This window comes from Pundamilia nyererei, unplaced genomic scaffold (assembly GCF_000239375.1).
Source record: "Pundamilia nyererei isolate P.nyererei 1_Seehausen unplaced genomic scaffold, PunNye1.0 scaffold00095, whole genome shotgun sequence".
Classification (NCBI taxonomy): domain Eukaryota; kingdom Metazoa; phylum Chordata; class Actinopteri; order Cichliformes; family Cichlidae; genus Pundamilia; species Pundamilia nyererei.
Genome location: NW_005187496.1, coordinates 2,255,088 through 2,275,521, shown reverse-complemented (window position 1 = coordinate 2,275,521; position 20,434 = coordinate 2,255,088). Strand labels below are relative to the sequence as shown.

Genomic DNA, 20,434 nt, shown 5'->3' with positions numbered 1-20,434 from the left:
ATCGACCGGTAAATTGAGAGCTTCGCTTTTACACTCAGCTCCCTCTTCACCACGACGGACCGGTGCAGTGTCCGCATCACTGCAGCCGTAGTACCAATCCGTCATCACTCGCGAACAAGACCTCGAGATACTTGAACTCCTCCACTTGGGCAGGAACTCATCCCCGACCTGGAGTGGGCACTCCACCCTTTTCCGGCTGAAAACTATGCCCGGCCGGGCCCCATGGACTAAGGCCCGGCCACCAGACGCACACCCTCGGGCACCAGGAAGAGGCTCTGAGCACAAAATCCATAGAGGCTGGGGTCTATCACATCAGGCAAGACCTCAGATGCAGGCTGTGTAAAGATGCCCCTGAGACAATCCAGCACATAACAGAAGGGTGCAAGATGCTAGCAGGCAGGGCTTACATGAAACGCCATAACCATAGTTAGTAGTATACAGAAACACCTGTGCCGAGTATGGCCTGGAAGTCCCGAGGTAAAAAGGGTGGTGGAGAATGACCGAGCTATGATCCTGTGGGACTTCCAGATACAGACGGACAAACTGGTGGTGGCTAACCAACCGGACATAGTGGTGGTAGACAAACAGAAGAAGACGGCCCCAGTGATAGATGTAGTGGTTCCTAATAACAGCAACATCAGGAAGAAGGAACACGAGAAGCTGCAGAAGTACCGAGGGCTCAGAGAAGAGCGCGAGAAGATGTGGAAGGTGAAGGTAACAGTGGTCCCAGTGGTAAGGATTAACTTATATTACACAAGACATTTTTAAGACTTCAGTTTTCACTTTTTTCATGCCTTCCTTAACCAAAACACACTTACATCCAGAGGGCCATCACTTTACCTACATCACTATAATCAATATTTAATTCATCACTGTTTGATTTCACTTTTTAAAGTCTCTAATTAATTAAAAGATTTTAAAGTATCTGTTTCCGCTGCTGCACAGTTCAGCCATTGTTATTTACAGGCAGGGCCGGCCCGTGGCATAGGCCGTATAGGCAAATGCTAAGGGCGCCGTCCATCAGGGGGCGCCACGCCAGTGCCACAAATGTTGAAAAGAAAAAAAGTTGGTACTATTATTTCTAAATACAAAAAATAATCCCACGTTAATTAAAATGCAAAGTAAAGCTTATTTAATAGAAATATTATTTGTTACAACATTACACTACACTGCTGATGTAGGGGGGCGCCACCTAAAATCTTGCCTAGGGCGCCAGATTGGTTAGGGCCATTTCTGTTTACAGGGGTGTTTTTTTCACAAACCTTTATTTTCTATGTAATCTTTATGAACATTATATATAATTTCCAAATAAACTAAACTAAACAGCAGGTGAGTGGAGCCACAGCGTTCATATTAGTGTTTGGCAGACTTCTTTTTCATAGAAATTAGCACTTCAGTTTTTGCCATTCAAGTAATCAGTGAAGCTACTTTTACAAATATTACTGTTGTAATGATTACTGATCCTGTTATTAGGAAAGGAGAAAAAGAACAACCTTGCAGTGTTTCAGTCTCCCTCTGATTCCTCAGCATGTGACTTCTTTTCACCAGCCTTTATATAAAATGAAATTAAATCATGCAGCTGCTCTGAAATGTTGACAACAACTGAGTGCTCCATGTCTGATTGTTGGTGGTAACAGAAGAACCGACCGTTTACGGTTTAAAGCTGTATAACGAAATCTCCAATTACTTTAAGAACACTTTTCTATTGCTTATCTGAAGTGCATATGGAAGGTCTGTGAATGAGGAGCCAAGGTGTAAAACTCTTATTCAAAGTTACTCTACTGGAGCCTATAGTGTCCACAAAGCCATGAAAGGTTCAGGTCTGAGCAGCAGCTCAGGGACACTGTTAAAGACATGTTTAAAGAGTGTATTTGCTTTGTTTTGTTTTGTTTTTTTCTCTTGAAAGCCAAGACTGAACCTTTGAGCAGCTTGCCAAGCAGTGAACCAATCAGTTTCCCAGTAGGGAAGAGTGCAGAAAGACTGTATTATAATCAAAGGCTGGATGCTATAATAAGATATTTACCATATCTGTTTTTATAGCCTGTAACATAATGTTGGTGTATTTAGAAACACAGAGTCTTTAATATCACATATCTGTAGATCTAATTTGAGTCATCGGGTTGAATGACAGTTTTAATATATGTGAAAGGTAACTTAATCAAGAGGTAACCATAGCAACATTACAAAAGCTTTGCACAGCACATTAAAAGCACAGCAGCTAAAGGTTCAAGGTTCGTCCCTGTCTATAAAAAGCTTCATCTCCAGCGGCTGATATTCGACACCCACCACCCCCATCAGAGTCATGTATGACTCTCGGGTTAGAAACTATTCCCACAGTTTTGCATTTAACATGTAATCCCACTTCAAATAGATTTAAGGGTAGAGTTGATGGGATATTGTGATACTGGACATTTCATAGGTTTCACTGGTAACGTTAACGTGTTCTCATGCAGATTTGCAAGAAAGTGCTTGAATCACAGAGATGCACACTGTTTTTTGATTTAGGCTCATTCACTGGTTACACTACTCATAAAATTATTTTCACTTTACTCCATAACATAAACTTAAATGCATTGTGGGGTAGCTGTAACAGGTAGGGCAGGTAATCTAGGAATCAGAAAGTTGGTGGTTCAATCCAGCTATGAAACCCAAGTTGCTCCCTATAAATTCATCTAAGCGTGCATATTAAGCACTCAATATAGAAAAAAGTGCTTGTATGAATGTGTAAATGAGACATGGTTACCAACAATATAAACCTTAGTCAATGTGGAATATGTATTTGTTGTTTGGCTTTAACGTCACTCTGGGGTCTTTGTGGTTTGCACGTTACCAATATGCTCTTGCCCTTTTGTCCTATAGAAAATGTCCATATCGACATTCCTGAAAAGTTGTAAACCACTCCATCTTTTTCCTCTTTCCTGCACATGGACCAGAGTCAGCTGATTGTAGCGCATGTATGCAGGAAGAAAAAGGCATGGATGACGGGTTTTTTCTCCTCTTTATCCACCCATCGTACAGTTGTACGACATCCAGAAGTACATAGTTGTACCCATCGTGTAGCTATGTTGTTACTTGTGTTGCAAGTAACAACTTGCAACACAAGTAACAACATAGTTGCAACTCTAACGTAATTACTGAATGTAGTGCAGTAACTGAAAGATGCAGTATTATTACAGAAATGTGTTAGTTTGAAATGCACTGCAACCAACAGTAGTTGTTTGGATTTTTTGATTAGACACCAGAGAGGCCGAAGCATGAAAGAAAAGTTGTTAATTTGATTGTTAATCACCAATCCTACACTCACCCATGACGTGTGGGTAAAAGAAAAGGAATACAAGCTGGAGAAATAAGCATCAGTTTGGTCATTCAAGGTGTCTCAGAGTAGAGCTGCTGCTAAGCTTCCTATATGAAGTGTTTCTAGACTCCAGACATACTGAAGAGATTTTGTATCTCAGCTGACTTGGAAATGCCTTGATGTCATCACCTCTGGTGATGGGGGCCTTAGAGATAGAGATGAAGGCATTTTAGCTTAAAGTGCTGCCCCTGTGAACCAGACTCTGATAAGGAGTTGAAATGGATGGTTAAACTTGTGATATATACTTGGAACATTTGTCATTTGCTTTAAACACACACAAATGTTTCATATTGTCACTCTGAAGAAAGAAGTCCAAAAGAAACTATTAAATTTAAAAGGCACTTGTCTGAATGGAGGGCCTTTATTTGTTATTCATTTTTCATCCTGTTAAATATATGACAATCTTGTTCCGGCTTTTTCTTATGGTTACATTTCTTATGGAAACATTTTACAGGTACATTTATGATTGCTTCCAAAGTGTCTTAAATATCAAATCTTACTTGGTATATATATATATATGTATTAAAACTCAACAGCCATACCTTGCACAGTACCAGGAAAATGTTATTGGCAGCTAAATATTCCACGATGTTTTCATCAGAAAAGTATTTCTGTGCACCTTTCTTATGAAGCTGTCTCTCTCTACTTAAAGATTACATGCTCATGTAAATGTGAATGAGATTTAGAAAATAGGGCCATTCGTACACACAAAGCTTTATTTCTGACACCACTAAAGCATCTAAGCTTTTGTATATAAACACAGTTTGAACTGTGAGTTTAATTTTATGCATCTTACTTCTGGAGAACATTTATTATGTATATTTCTAAATAACTAAAGATGGCATTAAATAGTTAGTCAAAAATGAGAACAGTTTTAGACATTTCCACAATTCTTTTATGGTTCTACCATAGCAGTGCTGTAGAGAAATTCCCATTAGACACAAAGTAACACTATATTTGAATTGTGCAGCCACACAGCAAAGCCATGTAGAGGCAGTTCATTTCATTTCACTGTCCATTTACTTCACAACTGTAGTATTCAATCTCACACAGTGTGTCACAATAGAAGCATCATGAGCACCATTTCAGAAGATCAGAAGTGTCACAAATGCTTTTCTTTTGTTGAAAGGGCTCGCTTTTCTTTCAAAATGCGTGATGTGGCCTTCAGAGAATCTGCAGAGGAAAAACAGACAGATCGATACCACTGCAGGGAGCGCTGAGTCTCAATAAGAGAGCAAGGAAGCATATTTTTGTAAAATGTCAAACTTTAGAGACAAAACAATACCGGCTGAAATTACATGCAAATATGTATTTGCATTTTCTCTTATTGTTCCTTATTACAGTTACAAAAGCAGTTCAGTTTCCTCTTAAGACCAGAGAAGGCACTAGTAGGGCCTTTAGTGTCTTCAGGGATTCTGTGGCTATGCTGTGGTTTTTGTGCAATCATAATGACTCATTCAATCTAATAACATCTGGAAGGTGAAGAATACGCAGGAACCTTCGGGCTGAAAAATAAAGAAAATATTCTGTTTTGTTTAAAGGTCAGCGTTGTTTTGAGATACCAAGATTTGGTGAAGAGCTGGCGCATTTTAGAACATCGAGGATTTAGCAGTTTTGGTTAGGCTGATTATAGTATTTACATTCTCAATCCAATAATTGATCAATCAAGCCATCCATCCATTTTCTATCAGTATCAGGTAAGAGTGCAGTGGAGCTATTGTTAGTAAACATGCCCAGACCTCCCTCTCCCCCAGCCACCACCTCCAGCAATTCAAGGGGACCGCCAACCTTTCCAACTCACTCTCCTCATGCCCTGGCCTGAACCCCCTCATCTGGTTCAGCCTTTGAGAGTGATAATGATACTGATACTGGTGATATATCTATACTGTCAACTCCTCATGTATATGGTAAACAGTTATCAATGATTCTGATTCTGATTTTCTCAGACACCATTCAGAGGATGCTCAATCCTCTGCTTGTTTCTGTGATATTTTCTCATGGTCACTACCCACTCTTCGTTGCCATGGATGAGTGTAAGGATGCAGATCAGCTGTCATAATCAAATCCCTGCAAAAGACCTGTACAATATCTGCATCACTGCAGACACTACACTGATCCCTTTCTTGGTCCCTACTCTCCCCCCACTTAAGAACAAGACTCCAAGATCCTTGAACTCCTCCGTTTGAGGCACTGCTGACTGCCTGTTTAGATGCATGCTTGTTGTTGCCCCCATTAACATTGGTGTGAGCCATAAGTCTGCTTCTTGTTTTAACGATCTCTAATCGTAAACCAGCACTGATCCTGAGTTCTTTTTTCTGACCTGCAATACCAGTGCCTATCATGGGGCGATCGTGGCTCAAGAGTTGGGCGTTTGTCTTGTAATCGGAAGGTTGCCGGTTCCAGCTCCGACAGTCTCGGTCGTTGTGTCCTTGGGCAAGACACTTCACCCGATGCCTACTGGTGGTGGTCAGAGGGCCCGGTGGCACCAGTGTCCGGCAGCCTCGCCTCTGTCAGTGCGCCCCAGGGTGGCTGTGACTACAATGTAGCTTGCCATCACCAGTGTGTGAATGGGTGGATGACTGTGTATAGTGTAAAGCGCTTTGGGGTCCTAAGGACCAAGTAAAGCGCTATACAAATACAGACCACAGACAATTCTGGAGAAGACTGTTCAGTGCACCTTAATTGCTTGTATAAATGGACATCTCTGTTGCTGTTCACAACAACCAATGTGGTAACCATATACTAGGCTTAAAGCGTGATTTACACTTCTGTGTGAAATCCAAATCGTAACTTACAGCATAACTGGAAATCCTTTTAACACTATGCTGTAACCTTCCACATAACCATACACTCTTAAAAAATAAAAAAGGTTATATCGTAAATTACGACGTTGATTTCGTAGAAGTCTAAATCAGGAATAACATGGAATGATCCACCCACTTCTCACCAAACACTCTGTCATCCTTTCCACTCACCATTCAGACCTCTATTACGCCCCTGAGCGAAATAGAGGTCATTGGTTAATGAAGACAACAGGACCAAATCATCCACGGAGACAAATTCCCGAGACCACCACCACAACTGAAATCACCTTTCGCATTCCTCTGCTGCTGCCTGCCCTGGCAAAATCCAGCAAACATCGGGAAGGAATGTCTGTGAAGGTTCTCAGTCATCCAGGTCATCATAGTCTAAGGAACTTGGAAGGAAAAGCGTCTGGACTTCTTTTAGTCGCTTGAAGACGTTTCACGTCTCATCCGAGAAGCTTCTTCAGTTCTAAGGGTCCAATTGGTGGGGAGTCCCAGATTTAAACCCAGTGGGAGTTTCCCCTCAAAGAGGGACAAAGGACCCCCTGATGATCCTCCACCTAATCCCATGAGCCAAGGTGTGAAAGCAGGTGTGGGTCCTAATCAGCCAGGGTTTCGGGTGAGCTCATTGTGAAACCTGGCCCCACCCTATCATGTGATTTCCTGAGGTCAGATGGCCCAGGATGTGAGTGGCCGTCTGGGAAGGGAATGACTCTGACAATTCGATCCCATTTTTTATTTAATCTTCCAGTTATTTTTTAATTTAAACTGAAAATAATCTTGTCCATAAAATATGAAAAAAGTCCATTACTACTCACAGCTCTGAAACTTTGTGAGAGTAGATCTGCCATTCAAAGATTTTCAGTGTATTTTAAGAACAGACAAAATATGTACAGTCTTATAAATATAACTACTGCTATTTAAAAAATAATAATAATAAAAAATTTATCGGCCCTGTAAAACCAACTACATATGTCACTAAAACATGTTTTTTTCTTGTTTTTGTTCTTTTTTTTGTTCTTTTTTTTGTCTACAAGTGTGACCTTATACAACTGTGTGGGACGCGTTGGTCAACATATGGGGAAAAAAGTGATGTTGTTCATAAAGTTCATGTGTGGGCTTAAAGCTGAGGATCAGAAGTGTTGGCAATCTTTTTCTGCCAATGTTCAGAACGAAATCAACATTACTTGAATAAATCAGGGACTCGTGGCTCAACATGAATATTTAACATCTTTATTTGTACCTCCTTTCCTTAGAACTCAGTAGGAAGTCTGATACCCTAAGGGTGCTGCTGCCGCCGCCTTTCTGAAGCCTAAGAGAGGGGTTATGAAGGCTTCTCCTAAGGGCTCGGGGAGTCAGACGAACTTAATAAACTCGCAGCCTGAGATCCAATTCTGGCTTTACTTTTACTGTATGCTCTGGGGACCTTTTTCTTTCCTGTGTTCGCCCTGTATATGAGGTAGATGTCAATCTCAGAAGCTGAAGGAAAAAAAAAACTTTTTTTTTTTCGCATCTTTCAGCTACATGATCAAAGCCACTTCCAGACTTGTACTTCTTTACATAAATTTCGAGGCAATTTAAAAACTTGGACTCGTGTTTCGATTTGCAGTCACATGGATTAACTGGAAGGATGCAATATGAAAGCCTGAATTTTGATCAAGTGCAGTTTGTTTGCTTATTTAAGAGACTGATGATCAGCTGAGTGTTTTACTGATTGGTTGACAAATCTATTTAACTTGTTTAAGCTAACATAGCAGATCTCTCAAGAAGGAGGAACATGGGTAGACTATAGGCTCATTATCAATGATGCAGATAAAAGGCCTGGATTTGATTTCAGGTGTGGTGCTTGCATTTGGAAGATTTTGCTGTGAACACTCGACATGCAGTCAAAGCTCTCCATGCAGGATGAAACAAGTCATCTTTAAGCTGAAAATAACAGAAAGAAAGAAAATCCATCCAAGAAAGGCTACAATAGTTGGATTGGCAAAATTTACAGTTTGGTACATCTTGAGAAAGAAAGAAACCACTGGTGAACTCAGGAATGCAAAAAGACCTGGAAGTCCACAAAAGACAACAGTGGTGGATGATCGCAGAATCATTTCTATGATAATGAACTCCTTCACAACGGCCAACCAAGTGAACATCACTCTCCAGGATGTAGTGTAGGTATATCAATATTCAAGTCTACCATAAAGAGAAGCCTGCATGTAAATATGGAGGGTTCTCTGCATGCTGCAAGTCACTCATAAGCCCCAAGAATAGAAAAGCTAGATTGGACTTCTAAAAATCTAAAAACGCCAGCACAATTCTGGAAAACCATTCTTTGGAAAGATGAAACCAAGATCAACCTCTACCAGAATGATGGCAACAAAAAGTCTGGAGAAGGTGTGGAACAGCTCACGATCCAAAGCACACCACATCATCAGTGAAACATGGCGGAGCAGTGTGATGGCTTGGAAGTACATTGCTGCCAGTGGTACAGAGACACTAGTGTTTATTGATGATGAGACACAGGACAGAAGCAACCGGATAACTTCAGAACTGTTCAAAGATTCAATGTCTGCTCAAATCCAGCTAGATGCAGTCAAACTGATTGGGCATGTTTCATACTACAGATGAACAATGACCCAAAACATACAGCTAAAGCAACCCAATAGTTTATTAAAGCAAAGAAGTGGCCAACTCAAACCTGATCCCAATTGAGGATGCATTTCACTTGTTGAAGACTAAAACTTCAGACAGAAAAGCCCACAAACAAACAGCAAATGAAAGCCGCTGAAGTAAAGGCCTGGCAGAGGATTAAAAAGGAAGAAACCCAGAATTTTCATTTAAAACTAATTTTGGTAATGTAAAGAACCAAAATTAGAAAAAAATGGCCTCTGTCCAAATATTTATGAACCAAACTGTATTTAAGCTGGACACTAGGAGAAAAGGACTTGAATCAATTCATTAGGCAGACACATCGAACCGGAAAGGATGTGCAGTAGGTTAGGATGATCAAGGATTGAGATGGAAATGTACTACCAACTGAAGAAAGTGTGCTGACAAGGTGGAGAACTTTGAGGAGCTGATTGTAGAGAATAAGAGTCAGAGGAGGATGAATGAAGATAGTGAACCAGGAATTGCAAACAATAAGTAAGGAGGACGTGAGGGCTGGAGTGGATGAACATACATCCAATGAAAGGTGGATTGTCCAGATGACATAGCTGTGAACGTATGGAGATGTCTAGGAGAGAAGACAGTGGACTTTTTAACCACTGAAATCAAAAAGTCCACAACAATCAGTGTAATGGTACTGATGTTTAAGAACAGGGTTGAAGTGCAGAGCTGTAGTAACTACAGAGGAATAAAGCTGATGAGCTATACCATGAGGATATGGGAAAGAGTTGTTGAAGGAGAGAGGTTCTCCTTATGAGAATTTCGGAAGGAGCTTCATTGTGTTTTTGAGGATCCAGAGAAAGTATATGATAAGGTGTCAAATGAGGAACTGTGGTGCTGCATGAGGAAGTCTGGAGTGGCAGAGAAGTATGTGAGGGTGGTGAAGGACATGTATGCATAGAGACAACGGTGAGGTAGGTGGTAGGAGTGACAGATGAGTTCAAGGTGGGGGGGATAACATCAAGTATCAGCTCTGAGCCCCTTCTTGTTGCGATGGACAGGTTGACAGATGAGGTCAGACAGAAGTCTCTGGGGAGAGTGACTGACAGATGCCATGTTGACCTGTAGTGAGAGTGGGGAGCAGGTGGAAGGGGGCCTGGAAGAGTCAGTCCAACTATAATTTCTTATGTAAAGAGTTTATTTTAAAATATGTTCATTTCATTAAAAATATACTATATTTCTTCATGACTGAACTTTTATTTAAAAGGTGCATAACCATGACAACCTTTTTTCATGACTGGAGTAAACCAGCAATGTTAAATATTTTATCTGTACATCTCTACAAGAAAGGGGAAAGAAAACCCACCACAATCTGTTTAAATGTAGTGAGATATCATAATGTTACCAGAGATAATTTACTCTCCTCTTAAAAGGCAATTCTGCCTGAAATGAGGCTGTGGATTGTGCTTGTTAGCTACCCACCTGTGGTGACTCTGTGTGTGTGTGTTTGACTCATTTGTGGGCAGATGATGGCATCAGTTTGCTATTATTTTGCAAATGCATCTCAATTAACTTCAAGGATCACATTTTCAATAAAATGAGTGTTTGACTCCTTTAGATTTGAAATGCAAAGCAAAAGAAAAAAATCAAATACTAGGAAAAGATCGAGCATTTTACATCTTGAGTGGTTTCACATGATGGAGACGTGATGCGTTTTCTACTCTTTCACAATAAATGGTGGAAATCAAGTTGGCTGGTAATCACACTCAGACTGTCATAAACACAGTAGGGAACTTCTTTTTCCTTTTTTTTTTTACAGGAGAAAAAGGAAAGTGTTTTCTCCCAAACGTCTTGTCAAACACTCAAACTTCACTTCACTGAGATACCGCTCTGATAATGATCTCACCAAAGATACCAGTATCATAAATGAGAGCTCCATATTTAGGTCTAAAATCCCAAAATGTGGCTGAAACAAAATGAAACAGGGTGTTTTTGTTAAGCTTGTTTATAATAATTTTTAATAGCAGTTAATTGTATTTACTAAAATGAGTGAAACACAGTAAAATGACTGGATTGTAAAGATTTTAAAAAAGGAGAAATTGTATATTTTTTGCTTGTTTACATCAAGGTCTAAGGTCTATTGTTAGGATGCCTGGGTCGTCGACCCAGGGTTTTTGAGTTTACGATATTATTTATACTGTCTACTTTTTGGTTTCTTTAAGTTCTGTCTTATGGCTTAGGTCTCTGTCTTCTTTAGTTGCTCTGTCTCCCCTATCACCTGCATCCCCTTGTCTAGTTCGCGTCTATGTGTATCCTAAGTTCCTATATCCCCGTGTTCAGTCAGTGTTTGTGGCTGCCCTGTTCCCACGTCTCTGTTCCCTTTATAGTGCCTGCATATGAGTCTGTGTCTTTGTTCAGTCTGTGTTATGTGTTTCCTGTTTTACTTTGAAAGTCCATGTCTGATGTTAAGGTGTCTGGTTTTGCTTCCTCTTGTCTCGTTAGGCCTGATTTGCCCCAGCTGTGTTTCCCTCCTGTTACCCATTCCCTGATTGCTCCCTCTGTGTATTTAAGCCCAGTGTTTCTCTGTGTTTGTGTCGTGATCTACCGTTTATTTTGCTGTGTGTCTTGTCAATCCGCCGGTGTTAGTTTATTTTCTTGAGTTTTTCCAGTTATGTTATGTTTGAGTTCAGCATTAAAGCTGTTTTGGTTTAAGTTCTGTCTCCGGAGTCTGCACCTTGGGTCCTATTCCTGCCTGCACACAGCCTCACCTAACATCTATATTTAGTTATTTAGAGTATGTACTGTATTTACAGTTTGGTTATTGTGTTATGTAGAGTTCTCCTAAAAGCAGTAACCACACAGGAACATAGATGATGGTGAGTATAACTAGATGGGTAGATAAGTAGCTACAATCTTTTCTTTATTGATTTTTTTTTATCCAAAAATGCTAAAAAGTTCTTAAATGCAATATTAGCTTTCGTTTTCCTTGTTCTTCCATTATAGTAAAAACATCTGTGTTTGCCCTTAAACTATAGAAATGCATATTGTAATGTATTTTTAATCTATTTTTTAGCTGAACAAAAGCATAAATAACTGGCCGGTTAATCAGAAATACACACAAGCTGCAGGACTAAAATATATGTATGTAAATGAGAGTACAGAGCAAGCAAAGAGATGCGGCTGTTATGAGAATCTCATCTGCGTTTCCTAACAAAGTGCCTTTGAAAGAAGTCACTAAAGCTGCCTGAAGGATTCAGAAGCCGACTGCCCTTTTGTTACACAGTACCTGTGCAAAATCATGGATAAACCCAGGAAACAGAATGAGTAGCTCATTAAAATCATTTGCCTGCAGGAGAGAAAACCATTGCATGGAAATGGCTGCAGCCAAATGCTCCCAACAGGTGACGACTGGACTCTCAATGAGATAAACTAGATGTAGAAAATGACCTTTAGTATAAGACCATAACAGAAAATGTAAAATATTGGGAATTTTGGACTAAATATGCTACTAGTGCCTAAAAGAAGTAACTCATTATGTTTCTGCCTCATTTCATTGTCAAATATAGATGCCTCTCACTTATATTTGACAGTGAGGAGCAGTTTGCACTGAATGTGAACTACCTCAGAAAAGCACAGAATCCCTTTTTAAACAAGAATCGCTGTAAGATACAGAGATTTTAATCTTTTTTTTCTTTTCATGATACCAAATAAGCTTAAATATGCAAGGTATTTGTGAAGTAATACATCGCTCACAAGTAGTTCTTCCATCTCCCCTGCAATATTGAAATACATCCTGATCAAACCATTTTTTTAAAAAGGACTTTTTCACTGGATGCTGTTGGCAGTGGTGAGAGCCAGCTGCGTAGGCTAAGCTTAAATTAGGTTTAAATGAAGCTTTACTGCATAAAGTCCTTCGAGTGCACAAAAGACACAAAGATGCACAAAAAGACTACACACAAAAACTCAGAATAGCTAAAAATACAAAATAAACCACAGGGGGGAAAAACTAATGACCTAAACTATAGAAAAAAATAAAACTATCAGAGAGAGCACAGAAAGAGACTAAAAGAATTAACAACTGCAGGATCAAAGAAACTGGCCACAAAAACAAATAAAACTACTAAAAGCATCACCAAAATTAATTTTAAAAAAGATTCACAAAAACACTAAAAACAAAATAAGAACCACACAAACAAAAACTGACCACAGCATGTGACTAGAAATACCACAAAAAAATCATTATAGAATCATCAAAGAAGCAAAAATAACTCACAAACAGCTCAAAAATACAATTAAAGAGATGCAAACATTTCTAAAAGAGACACACAATCCGAAGAAAACTAAAACCAGCAGAGGAAGAAGAAAATGGCCACAGCCTTCACAATCATTCCGTGACTCATTCAGTCTGGGGAGGGGGGGTCAGCCTTCTCAGTGGGGTGGGTACCTTTTACATGTGTGTACGGAGGGGGTGCTTTTGTCTCACAATCTGCCCATGGCTGCTGTAGCTGAAAGGTTTCCGACTGTAGTAGAATCTTTAAAGTTGCTGATTTGGCATTTATTGCAGTGAAAAAATGGTCTAAATATTAAAAAGCGTGCAGTTTGTTGTGTGAAGAATTTGTGCCTTTAATTTTAATTCATTCAGAACTTCCTAAACATGTCTGTAAGGGTTATTTAAAAGCATTTAAAGGAAAACTCTCGTTAACCATAAATCATCTGAATGTACAGGTGAGCTAACAGATCATCATCAGCTGTCCGCACTCATTCACAGCAAACATCCATTAGTATGAACCGGTCAGGTTTACAACAGATACCCAAACTTACCTTAAAGCTGAGACTTCTCCGCACCTTCAGGACCAGACTTTTACCGGGGCTTTGCTGGATTTATCGGTGAAACAACGCGAGAAGAGCCGCTGCACTTTGCCTCCGTCGGGATGAGTTCCAGTGGCATCTCCAGCAGAGAAGCAGCCCGCTGCGCTCCTCCGTCCGCCTCCGTCTCACTTCTCCCTCCGTCTGCTCCGGACAGACTGATGCACTCAGAGTCCCCACCGCAACATTATGAACAGCGCAGGTCGCACGGTGTCTAGCTTGTAACTAGGTAACAGCTCTGCTGCCGCACACAGTCAAATAGGAGGTGTTAAAATCCTTTGGTGTGTGCGTGTGTGTGTCGTTCCCGTGTGTGCACACTCTGTGAATGTGACTGTAGTAGCGCAGGTATCATTTCAAAGCCTGAAGAACCATTAAAAAGAGCAGGTGTTGTCTATGATACTTTAAATTAAACACTTTAGCTAGAAAGCTGCCAGTCGGGCATATAAGTACCTCCCTCTACTCTAAATAACAGTCAGCCTGCACTCTGAAAATTGAGGACCTTACAGAAAAGATGACATAACGGGAGATATGTCTTATCATCCCCCAAAATATCACAAAGAACATAAAAGAAGGCAGGAAAAAGCCATAAGAAATGACAAGTACAACACAAAACTATACAGAATGATGGAAAACAGAAAAGCGGATTTAAGAAATCAAAATCAAAAAGAGTAAAAGGATTAAAATTACAAAAATCCAGAGGAATGAACATCAGAATCTAACAAAATGATAAATAGCCTTCAGTTGGGTTCAGAATTGGTTGGACAAAGACATTTGTCGTTTACTTTTGTACAGCATAAAAGCTTTTAACTCCAACAACCCATATGTAAATGAAGTGCAGACTTTCCACTTTAGTTCAAGGGGCTTCATAAAACCACAATATTAACTCTTCAGGAATTGCAGCAATGTTTATACAGGTTCTTAAAATTAATTAGACAAACTTATATAATTTTACTTTTATAATGAGGAGTGTCCTTAATACTTGTATGGAAATCCTTTGCGGTCACTAATTGCCTGAAGTGTGGAATCCATGGACTTGAAATGCTCTGTCAGGCCTTTACTACAGCCACCTTCAGTTGCTGCTTGTTTGTGGATGTTTCTGTGTTTAGATTTGCATTTATGAAGTGAAGAGCTGCTCTGCTGGGTTCAGATCAGGTGACTGACTTGGCTGCTGAGGAATATCCAAATTCTTTGCCTTACGAAACTCCAGGATTGCTTTTGCGGTGTGCTTTGGGTCATTATCCATTTACACTATGATGTTTTGCAGAATTTGGATGAATCCAAGCAGAGAGTACATGTCAGAGTTTATTGCATTTCTTTTATCAGCAGTCAGTAAACGTTAGTGGTGTAGTTCATCTGGCAGCCGTACATGGCCATATCGTAACATTGCCTCCACCATGATTAACAGTTCATGCAGATCATGAGCTGCTTCCCACATTAGTTCTCTTTATGCCTGGTACAGTCTAATCAAATCTTGGATTAGATGTTTTCTAGTAAAGTCTAACCCGACCCTTCTGGACTTGAGTGTAAGTAGTGGTTTTCACCCTGATCTCTGTTATTTCCATTAAAGGTTTTTCTTGATTGAAGACTTTGACAATGACACCCCGACTCCCTCAAGTGTTCTTGACTTGATTGGATGCTGTCATGCTGTTTTTCTTAACCATGGAAATAATTCTGTCACCATCAATTTAAATTGTCTTCTGTGGTCTTTAAGGCTCTTTTCTAAATGTACCAGATTGTTGATTTGGCCACTCCTGAAGATTTTTGCTGTCTCTGTGATAGGTTACTTCTAATAATGGCCTCCCTCACAGGTCTCACCTGGCCACAAAACTGCTGGTCAGTCAACCTTTTGATCTAAAGCTGAAAGTCTGCACATCACTTTTACCTTGGTTGGTTGATTTAAACCCATCATGATGTACAGTTGCGGTTCGACCCAGCATTTTGGAGTTGTTATGTTTTGGCTTTGAATAATGGATTATTCCTGTATACTGGTGGTGGTGGTGATGATTATGATGATGATAGATTATTATTATTATTAGAGTTCCATGTTTCTGTTTATATGTGTTTCAGGATTTGTGTCTCATGTTTAGCATTTAGGTTCCATGTGTTATATTCAGTCTTTCTCTCAGTGTCAAGTCTGCGTCTTTGTGTAGTGAGGTCTTGTTTCCTGTTTTATTGTGAAGGTCTGCGTCTCTTGTGAATGTGTTCAGTTTTACCTCTTGTCTCGTCTCGTTAATTGCTCCCAGCTGTGTCCACCACCTGTGTGTAATCTCCCTGTGTTTCTTTGTGTGTATTTAAGTCGTGTCTTCTGTTATTGTAGTTGCTGGTCTGTCTGTGTATCCACCATGTCGCACCTGTGTGTTCTCCCTGCTGTCCAGCTTCATTCTCCTCTGCTTGTTCTCGTTCTCGTTCGTGCTCTGTAGTTTACTATAGTTTAGTTTGCCATTTTTTTCCCTGTGCTGTGTATTCAATAAACCACTTTCACAACTTTACAAGTGCCTGCAATTGGATCCTCCTTTATCATGGGTGGCTGTAGCTCAGGTGGCAGAGCAGGTCCGCCACTAATCAGAAGGTCGGTGGTTCAATCCCCAAATATCCTTGGGCAAGATACCCATGTTTGCCTACTGGTGGTGGTCAGAGAGCCCGGTGGCGCCAGTGTCCGGCAGCCTCGCCTCTGTCAGTGCGCCCCAGGGCAGCTGTGGCTACAATGTAGCTTGCCGTTGCCAGTGTGTGAATGTGTGTGTGAATGACTGAATGTAGTGTGAAGTGCTTTGGGGTCATTAGGGACTGAGTAAAGCGCCATACAAATGCGCTTTACCATTTATCATCTCCACACGGCTCACTCCGCTCGCTGTGACAGTTGGTTTTGGACAGAATTTCACAGTTTCACAGCATTTTCTCACACATTCAACACAAAAATATTCAAAACACACACACACACTTCAATGTTTATACATTTTTCTTGTTACTGTTTTGTCATCACATCTCGTCCTTATGTTTGTCCTTTTTTCATTCCAATGTAAAGTTGTTTTTTTTAAATCAGAAACAAAAGTCAACCAAACAGACACACAAATCAGCTACAAGTACTGAAAAATCACCCAAAAAATCTACAAAAACTGACAGAAGATCAACAAAAAAATACGAAAACTACAAAAAGAAAACCTCACCCCAAAATAAGTAAAACAAGAGCACAACATTATTCACTTCAAAAGCTGATACTTTCTTTGTGACAGCAACTAAAAACTAAGGTAAGAACATAACAAAACAGCTTAATAATAAGTAGAACACTCACAGTTCAGTGAAATACAAATGTGCTGTGAGGGTTCAGAAAGGCGCTGTTGCCATAAGAGGACAGATTTTCTCTGGAAGACACAGATTTTGCACTGTGAAGATTTACTGCATGAGGTATGAAAGCTTGGCGGTTTCTGTCCTTGTGGAAGCAGAGATGAATCAGTGTGTGAGAGAAATTATTGCACCTTTAGTGATAAGATGAAATCTCTACTAACAGATATCTGAATATGATTATGCACAATTAACCAATCCCATTTAAGCAGGCTTTGACTGCATACAGAGAAACAGTCCATGTGGTTAAGGGTGATGCAATGACTGTTAAGCTATCAAAAACATTCAGATAAACCAGTAAAACATACTGAAAGCAAAAATATATATAAACAGAGGTAAAGCAAACACAAAGAAGTAAAAACAGATGGAACGCAAATAAAAAATAGACTCACAATAGCCACAAATACAATGTTTTAAAAGAGACTGCTAACATCTAAGAGATTTAAAATGACTACAAAGTGATACAAAACTACGAGAGAGATGGAAAATAAACACAAAATGTCTGAAAATAGGTCAAAAAAATACACACAGGGAGATGGAAATTTGTCACAAGGTGACAAAATTAAGTACAAAGTTAGAGGTTGAGCACCCTCAGAGTCAGAAACATGGTGGAGCAGCACTGCAGACTGAAAGATGATCTGCTCACTTTGTAGACATGCAGGGCTCATTCCAGTCTGACAGAAACCAGCTATTCATAATCACAGGTGACCCTATACAAATGAAAACATAATTATGAATCCTGTATCCTGTTTCTGCTAATTGATCTGCCTAAATTCAAATGCCGATCCTTTAAAATTACAGACAGTGAGATGTTAGATTTTAATCACACTTAATGAGCTGTAGTGATTCTGGCGGAGCTCAGGCCAGTTTTGATGTAGCATCACTGTGATGCAAACACTACGCTGCACATATTAATATCATATGCCTGGTAGGTTTATCATAATGTACAGCCAACGCACAAAAATATATGTTTTTGGTGTGTGTGCATGTCTGTATATGTCAGAAAAAGGCACAATTTCATGCTTTTCATGTTAGTCACATTGTCCTTTTTTAGTGGTCAAGCATCAATGGACAGATAAGGCATCTTGTCTTTGCTTTTCCCGATGCACATCTTCCCTGGAAAACTGCTCAGCCATGTATCGAGTTTTTCATTTACCAGCAAATGCACATAAACTCTGGGACAAGTCTGTCTGTAAGATCTAGTTTCCATGAAGTGAAGTAACCTGTTTTTCCAGGTCTATTCAGCTACACGAGCATGTTCTCTGCAACAAACGTTTCAAAGGGCCAATCTCTCAACTCAGTTTCTCATTTCAGATCACACAGGGAATGGAAAATCTGTCGAGTGTTGACTATACTGCAGCTGCAAGAGTCATAACGATGCCGCAAAGGAGAGAAAAGAAATAAACGCCTCTTTCTCTGTGCATTTTTGTCACTGCTGAAAATGCTTTATGAAGAAGAAGAATCGCTTTTTGCGTTTGATGACAGTGCTTCTTTACTGTCCTCTGTGGTTTATCCCCAAAATGTCAGGTTTCAATCAGAAGCTGGCTTTGTCTAAAAGAAAGAAAGAAAATGGGCCTTTTGCCAGCAAGACTTTCAGTTTGTAATGTTTGATATAAATTATAGAAATTCGTTATTGGATGTCTATGTCATGTAATGCTATTCTGTCACCTTCTCCCTGCATTTCACAATTACACACAAGGCGCATTGTGGGAATCGGTTCCTGGACGGACCAGCTGTGGCAATGATAGATGCCAAAAAAATAACAAATCAATTTTAGAGACCTAGAAAGTCCACATCAGAAGACTGGAGGGATAACTGTTAGCCAGGAGACCATGGTTTACTTCCTGTTTGGAGCTTTTGTTACTTGATTTGAATTCTACGTGTTGAGTCACTGGTTTTTTGCTTGGTTAGATTAAGGCAAATATAGTGGTTTGGGTTACAAAAAGGCCCTTCACAAAATGAACAGTTCACAGTGAAGAGGGATGAGTTTGGATGGACAGCGCTGATGATTAAACAGTATTCTTTGCCACCATGGCAATGAGACCAAACTGAACTATATGATTTACATTTTTATTTAAACCATTAACAACACACCTATCTGTTAGTAATTTATATCTTCAGGTGCAGGCTATGTCCCTGACACATTTCAGCACATAACAGGAGGTTGCAAGATGCTAGCAGACAGGGTATACATGGGACGTTATAACCAACTGGCCGGCATAGTATACAGAAACATCTGTGCTGAGTGTCCTAGCTAAGATCCTGTGGGACTTCCAGATACAGACAGACAAAATGGTGATGGCTAACTAATCGAACATAGTGGTGGTGGACAAGCAGAAGAAGACAGCTGTAGTGACAGATGTAGCGATACGGAATGACAGCAACATCAGAAAGAAGAAACGAGAAGCTGGAGAAGTACCGAGGGCTCAGAGAAGAGCTCGGGAAGATGTGGAGGATGAAGGTAACAGTGGTCCCAGTGGTAATCGGAGCACTCAGTGCAGTGACCCCCAAGAGTGGCTCCAGCAGATCCCAGCAAGGGCATTCATTTGGCATGGACGGAAAGGACATGTCCCCACCAATATTCAGCGATTATTGAATTGTCCCCACCAATAATTTGATCTCTTCGAGTAAAGAAAAACAAACCCGATAGAAAGAAGAAAAAAATGATCTGTCAACGTCTCGTTCATACAGAGCCCCGCAGGGGACATGGGAGAAAAAAAAATTAAGACGGACTTTTGCGAGATCTCGCAAATCCTAAATATATGATTTAGTTTAGGACATGCCAAGATGCTCTTGAAGTATAAATGATATATCTTGTAACTTGTATCTTGTTTCTTGATTTCAGACCAGAGATATTCTCTTCAGTCCTCTTTTATGAGAGTTTCTTGCTCTTAGCTTCATCATTACACCATTCTCTGCAATTCTTTATTGATAATGGAGTGTTAGGTACAGAAATTGGAAGCTAAATGAGCTCGCAGCCCCCAAAAAGCTGAAGATAAAAGTAATAAGAAGGAATTAAATATGTTTTTATCTTCAAAGGCTTCACAGCTACATTATTAAATTTGGGGAAATTTTAGCACTCCTCTTCCACAAAATCCTCCCACATACTAAGGCCGGTGATAATTTGGACTTGAAGTGGATCCATGTGAAATAGTACTTATTTGACAGCTGCCATGAGGTTGGGTATAAAAATACATCAGTTTGAAATTGCCATCTAATATGTTTGTCATATAATGTGTTTTCTATTGTCTGTCTTTCATTGCAGGGTTTTATTTTATTACATTTCTTACTTAATAAGCAATAGAAAAACAATAAAGCTGTCGTATGTGCATCAAATGTTCACAAGATTGGTGACAATGTGGGTAAAAGAATTTTTAGTCCTGCGGATAAATAAGAAAGACACCTTTTAATATAGTTTTATTGTGAGCATGTGTCCGTTTTACGGCCCTTGTGCTGGTGCTGCTTTGTTGGC

The 20,434-nt window shown here is 39.9% G+C and overlaps 1 protein-coding gene across 2 annotated transcripts in view; it reads right to left on the bottom strand.

Annotated features, from left to right (window-relative positions):
• The window catches only part of sstr3 (somatostatin receptor 3), a 40,722-nt gene extending 26,771 nt beyond the window's left edge, over positions 1 to 13,951 (bottom strand). For both annotated transcript variants that reach the window (XM_005739973.1, XM_005739972.1), the window contains exon 1: positions 13,579 to 13,951. The gene's annotated coding sequence lies outside the window, so the exon portion shown is untranslated. The remainder of the gene's footprint in view (positions 1 to 13,578) is intronic.
• Between the last annotated feature and the right edge of the window lie 6,483 nt (positions 13,952 to 20,434).